Here is a 7,061-nt window from a genome sequence, read left to right as displayed (position 1 = left end):
GGGTTAAATGTGGGTTTCTGATTGGGGGCACAACTAACTTTATTGTTCAGTGCAAGCTTAACCTAACTCTGCTCTGAGCGAGCGCAGTGCGGAGGCCTGGCCGCATGGCTCACCTGGGGCTGTTGGGGGTGGGGGGGTGTTGCACGCCCTGCAGTTTCTGATTCTTTTGTCCTGAGCCTCCCCTTGGGCTTCTCCTTCTGCCTTGTCTTCTTCCTGGCCTCTTTCTCCCACCCTCTCCGTGTTGCCTGCATGCAATCCCAAGGCCTTCTTCATGGAAAGAAAGAAAGAAAAAGAAAAAAAAAAGAAAGAAAGAAAGAAAGATCAGAGAGCAAACGGGAGACATGGAAGACAGGCAAAGAAGGAGCAATATTTGTATCATTGGAGTCACCAACAAAGCAAGAAACGAAACAGTGGCGCAGGGCCAACATTTAAAATGATAATCCAAGAAGCATCTCCAGGCAGAGAAGCGATCCACAGGTAAAGGTGCCTGCAAAATGAACCCAGAGCAGTCAACCCCCAGACACCCCTGCTAGAGTTGAGAGACTTCAAGGGTACAGAAAACATCTTCAAGGGTTTTATTATTTATTTATTTATTTATTTGACAGGTAGAGTTATAGGCAGAGAGAGAGAGAGAAAGGTCTTCCTTCCATTGGTTCACTCCCCAAATGACCTCTATGGCCGGTGCTGCGCTGATCCGAAGCCAGGAGCCAGGTGCTTCCTCCTGGTCTCCCATGCGGGTGCAGGGGCCCAACCACTTGGGCCATCCTCCACTGCTTTCCCAGGCCACAGCAGAGAGCTGGACTGGAAGAGGAGCAACCGGGACTAGAACCCAGTGCCCATATGGGATGCTGGTGCCGCAAGCAGAAGATTAACCAAGTGAGCCACGGCGCCAGCTATTATTTATTTGTTTTGAAAGGCAGAGTTACTGAGAGAAAGGGAGAGATAGAGATAGAGAGATAGATAAAGAATATCTTCCACCTGCTGGTTCGCTTCCTAGATGACTACAACAGCCAGCATTGGGCCAGGCTGAAGCCAGGAGCCAGGAGCTTCCTCCTGGTCTCCCACGTGGGTGCAGGGGCCCAAGCACTTGGACCATCTTCCACCGCATTGCCCAGGCCATTGGCGGGGAGCTGGATGGGAAGTGGAGCCGCCACGACATGAACCGCTGCCCATATGGGATGCCCGCTATACCATGGCGCCGGCCCCTCTTCAGGGGTTCCAGGCAGAAAGAACAAAGGCTTACCCGGGTGTCGGTGGTTTTAAAGCAATAGGCGTGGTAGGGCGGTGGTGCAGCATGGGGTGGGGGGACTGCTCTCCAGCCACGCTGTCCCTGAGAGCCTGTGTTCCATGTCTGCCGTGGTGACAGAAGCCCAGCGCAGGGCCCAGGGGAGCGTCTTGACGCCACCCAGAACAAAGGCGCACACGAGGGTGCCCATCCACGGCTTCTAGAATCTAAGCTACACGGCGGTGTGGGAGGGGAGCCACGTGAGAGGCACTCCCACTCCGGAGCGGCAGGAGCACAGCCGTGGGCGTGGGGCTGAGTTTGGGGGTCACGTGGGGGTCCTGGGGGAGGGAGGCGTGCGGTGGGAGGGTACAGGTCTCAGTGGCTCCACCCCTGTAAAAGCCAGCTTTTGATTGGTAGCCCCACCCTTAACTTTATTTTTTTAAAGTTGTATTTCCTTATGCTGTCATTTTTAAAGACGTCCTTTAAAAATGATTTATTTGAAAAGCAGAGGGGAGAGAGAGATAGAGAGAGAAACACAGAGGGATCTCACATCTACTGTTTCCCGGCCCCAGCACCTGCAATAGCTGGGCTGAGCCTGGCCAGAGCCAGGAAGCTGGGGCCCAGCCTGGGTCTCCCATGAGGCGCAGGGGCCCAGCCGCCGGAGCCGTGACGGCTGCTGTTGGCCTGTGCATTCACAGGAAACCGGACAAGGGAGCAGAGCTGAGTTGAACCCTGGCCCTGGGATGGGGGACGCGGGGGTCTTAACCAGCGCCAACACCTGCCCTGAAGATGCTGCCTCTGCTTCTCAAAGGTTTTCCTGTGAGGTAACTGGAGATCTGTGGGTTATTCCAAGAAGCAACGAGACGTCTCGTGTTCCCCGTGCCCACTTGCCGCCAGTGCTCAGTGTGTGTAGAATGAAGCTCAGTACCAGGACGTGGTGCTAATGCTATCCATGAGCTTAGTACCACGACCAGGACATGTGCTAACACTAAACACAGCTTAGTACCACGACCAGGAGATGTGCTAACACTATCCACACACTCAGTACCATGACCAGGACATGTGCTAACACTATCTACAAGCTTAGTCAGTACCATGACCAGGATGTGTGCTAAAACTATCCACATGCTCAATCAGTACCATGGCCAGGACGTGTGCTAACACTATCCACACAGTCAGTACCATGGCCAGGACATGTGCTAACACTATCCACACACTCAGTACCATGGCCAGGACATGTGCTAACACTATCCACACATTCAGTCAGTACCATGGCCAGGACGTGTGCAAACACTATCCACACACTCAGTACCATGGCCAGGACGTGTGCTAACACGATCCACACACTCAGTACCAAGGCCAGGACATGTGCTAACAATATCCACACACTCAGTACCATGGCCAGGACGTGTGCTAACACTATCCACACACTCAGTCAGTACCATGGCCAGGACGTGTGCTAACACTATCCACACACTCAGTCAGTACCACGACCAGGACGTGTGCTAACACTATCCACACACTCAGTACCAAGGCCAGGACATGTGCTAACACTATCCACACACTCAGTACCATGGCCAGGACATGTGCTAACACTATCCACACAGTCAGTACCATGGCCAGGACGTGTGCTAACACTATCCACACACTCAGTACCATGGCCAGAACGTGTGCTAACACTATCCACACACTCAGTACCATGGCCAGGACGTGTGCTAACACTATCCACACACTCAGTACCACGACCAGGACGTGTGCTAACACTATCCACATACTCAGTACCACGGCCAGGACGTGTGCTAACACTATCCACACACTCAGTACCATGGCCAGGACGTGTGCTAACACTAGCCACACACTCAGAACCATGACCAGGACGTGTGCTAACACTATCCACACACTCAGTCAGTACCACGACCAGGAGATGTGCTAACACTATCCACATACTCAGTACCACGACCAGGACATGTGCTAACACTATCCACACACTCAGTACTATGACCAGGACGTGTGCTAACACTATCCACACACTCAGTCAGTACCACGACCAGGACATGTGCTAACACTATCCACACACTCAGTACCACGACCAGGACGTGTGCTAACACTATCCACACACTCAGTACCATGACCAGGACGTGTGCTAACACTATCCACATACTCAGTACCACGACCAGGACATGTGCTAACACTATCCACACACTCAGTACCACGACAGGACGTGTGCTAGCACTATTCACACACTCACTCAGTACCATGACCAGGACATGTGCTAACACTATCCACACACTCAGTCAGTACCACGACCAGGACGTGTGCTAACACTATCCACACACTCAGTACCATGACCAGGACGTGTGCTAACACTATCCATGCAGCTTCATCAGAGTCCTCAGTTGTGCTCAGTTGTGTGTGTGCGTGTGTGTGTACATGTACATGTGTGTGGTTAGTTCTGTGCTCCTGTACCTCATGTGCAAGTTCACACCTTTACCACCACCGTCAAGATGCGTGTGCGTCCCCGAGGATCCTGCCTGTTGCTCTGTCAGACCCGTCTCCCCCTGAGACCTCCCCTGCCACTGGTGACTGCTAAATGCTTCTGTGATATCTTTTGCCATTTGAAGAACGCCAGTAACAGCACCAGAGCTTGGGACCCCTGGGCTCGCCTTCATATGAACACTTTCTCGAATCGCTGTTGTTTGCTTCTGCGGCCACCTCTCGCACCTGCACTCCTCATTGCCTCCGCTGGCCGGTGCTCACAGCCACCTCCCAAAGCTGGGCATAACGTTGGCTGCAGGGCATCCTGGCTGTTCACTTGCCTCATCTTCCGGGTTGGATTGTGAGCCCCCCGCAGCCCTCAGATCTTGCGAGGAGACCGCCCACCACCTCTGTGCTGTGCCCCGACGCTGTTTGTGGGCTACCAGACTGGGTTGGCCTGAAGATGCTCTGAATTGCACACTTGGCTGCTGTTTGTTCTTCTCAGTGCGGGTGAGAGCAGGCAGCACAGAGCATGGCCCCCACACGGGGCTGCCGGGAGAGACGGGTCCCGGCAACCCAACATCAGACGCGGGGGTCCTGGCAACACTTGTGAGAGAGCGGGCTCCCGAATATGCCCATCAGACAGATGCTGGGAACACGCCGTCAGAGATGGTGTCCTGGGTATGCCCACCAGAGAAAAGGATGCTGGGAACACGTGGTCAGAGAGAGGGATGCTGGGAATGCCCACCAGAGTGAGGCACACTGGGAACACGCGGTCAGAGAGAGGGATGCTGGGAACACGTGGTCAGAGAGAGGCATGCTGGGAACACCATCAGAGAGAGGCATGCTGGGAACATGTGGTCAGAGAGAGGGATGCTGGGAACACCATCAGAGTGAGGCATGCTGGGAACATGTGGTCAGAGAGAGGCATGCTGGGAACACCATCAGAGAGAGGCATGCTGGGAACATGTGGTCAGAGAGAGGGATGCTGGGAACACCATCAGAGTGAGGCATGCTGGGAACATGTGGTCAGAGAGAGGGATGCTGGGAACACCATCAGAGAGGGGACCCGTCCTTGGAGCACTGCCTGTCTCTGGAGCCCTCATTCAGAAGTTTGAGTGCACAAAGATGAGATCTGAGATGTTTAAGGCGTTAAGTGCAATGGGCAGTAAGTGTCACTTATTCTTGGAGAAGTTTCGGTGTGGTCGACTTTTAAGCTTTCATACTGAAAGTTCACCTCGCCTTTGACAGCCAGGTAGCAGTACTTTGCGTTCCACGGACTTCGCATACGCACGCTCTAGGAGCTCCCGTCACGCAGGAGCCATCACTGTGGCTTCTTCCAGGTAAGCAGGCTGATTCAGCAGAATCTGCTTGTACGGATGCTCCCCGGCGCATCTCGGCGGCTCAGTGTGTGCGCCCATCACGGAGGAAGACACCTTCGGCACTTTTAATTCTTACTTATTTTTTTATTTGAAAATGAGAGAGAAAGAGAGAGAAGGAGAGAGAGAGAGAGAGAGAGAGAGAGAGAGACCCCAATGATTCCATTTGCTGGTTCCCTAAATGCCCAGGAACTAGGAACTCAGTCCCATGTGGGTGGCAGGGATCCAACCCCCTTCATGGCTGCCTCCCAGGGTGCGCATCGGCAGGAAGTTGGACCTGGGAGGGTGCGGAGCTGGGACTGGAGCGCAGGCACTCTGGTACGAGACCTGGACATCCTGTGCAGCATCTTACCTACCGCATGGACCACCCCTGCCCGCCCTTCTTGGTGCCTGCGAGGCTTCCCCTCAGAGAACACCTCTCACCAGGCAGCAGCATCTGATCCCCAGCTGCGGTGACAGAAGCGGAATCCAATGTTTCACAATGATGTCTTGATGGTTGTGAAATTGTAACTTGACAGCCTGGTAATTGCTAATTTGCTTTTATGCTAATTTCACCGGAGCCCATGGCTGGTTCTCCTGTTAAAGTCTAAGACTTGTTGATTGGGTGGGGGCTGCTCCTACTGCCTGACCCAGGGCACCGGGCGGAAGTGTGGGGGCAGGGCTGCACCCCTGACCCCAGCACCCGCAGGCCTAGTGCCTTCCCAGGGGAGATGTTCAGTAGTTCCTCACGTCGAGAGCCCAGTCTGAGGGAAAGGGGAAGTGAGCGATTCTTCAGTAGCAAGTGAGCATTTACGGCTGGCGCTGGCCGCGGCTTAGTGGAAGGAGCCGGGCTCAGATTCCTCCCCTGACCTTTACCCGCGTAGTGACCCTGGGGAAATGACGGAACCTCTCTGGTTCCTACAAAGTGCAGATAACGCCCCTACCCCGACCAGGAAATCCCCGCCCACGGCATGAAAAAACCCTGAGTGCCAGTCGTGGCCTGAAAGCACCCAGCAGGTGGAGAGACCTGGAGGGCCGGACGGCAGCTCTCACCAGGCTGTAGTCGAGAGTCGGACTCGGCGTGGGGGGAGCTGCTGGGAGCCTCCTGGGCCTCCCACCCCATGCCTGGTCCCACCCTGTCCTCTGTTTTTTTTTTTTTTTTCTTTTTATTTATTTTAATTTTTTCATTTGACAGGTAGAGATATAGACAGAGAGAGAGACAGAGAGAAAGGTCTTCCTTCCATTGGTTCACTCCCCAAATGGTTACAACGGCTGATGCTACGCTGATCTAAAGCCAGGAGCCAGGTGCTTCTCCTGGTCTCCCATGGGGTGCAGGGCCCAAGCACTTGGGCCATCCTCCACTGCACTCCCGGGCCACAGCAGAGAGCTGGCCTGGAAGAGGGGCAACCGGGACAGGATCCAGTGCCTATAAGGGATGCCGGTGCCACAGGCAGAGGACTAACCAAGTGAACCATGGCGCCAACCCCCTGTCCTCTGTTCTTATTCCAGGAAGAGTGCCCCTCATCGGCCCTGACTCCGGATTCTGGGGCGATCCTGGCAGGACCCCCCCTGCGTCGCCTCCCTTCTCCCCAGACTTACTCCTTTGTGCAACCGAAGCACGGATCTGGGGGGGCTGGGGCGGGGGAAGACGGCACACACAGCAGGTCATGGTCTAGACAATAAGACCTTTTTTCTGTGATTCACTTAGTTCAGATTTAGATTTGCTGTTCCCCTGAATCGGCAGAAACTTAATTTTGATCCACGTGGGGTCCCCCTTCCTCCTTGGGTAGCACCTGGGGACTGGGGGCACATAGGAGGGTGGGACCCATTGCCGCCCTGCGCCACGTGTGCACACGGATAATTGCTGTGGGCGCTGCTGGCTCGGGCCGCTCCTCAGTGCTCCGCGCTCCACCTGCCCGTGTGGGGGTGGCCTCGAGGCCTGGGTGCCTCTGCCCTTCCCTGCTGTGCCTGGGCCATCTCCCCTGTCAATCCCCGCCCCCCCC

The sequence above is a fragment of the Lepus europaeus genome, chromosome 13 (assembly GCF_033115175.1).
Source record: "Lepus europaeus isolate LE1 chromosome 13, mLepTim1.pri, whole genome shotgun sequence".
Classification (NCBI taxonomy): domain Eukaryota; kingdom Metazoa; phylum Chordata; class Mammalia; order Lagomorpha; family Leporidae; genus Lepus; species Lepus europaeus.
Note: the sequence above shows the minus strand (reverse complement) of the source record.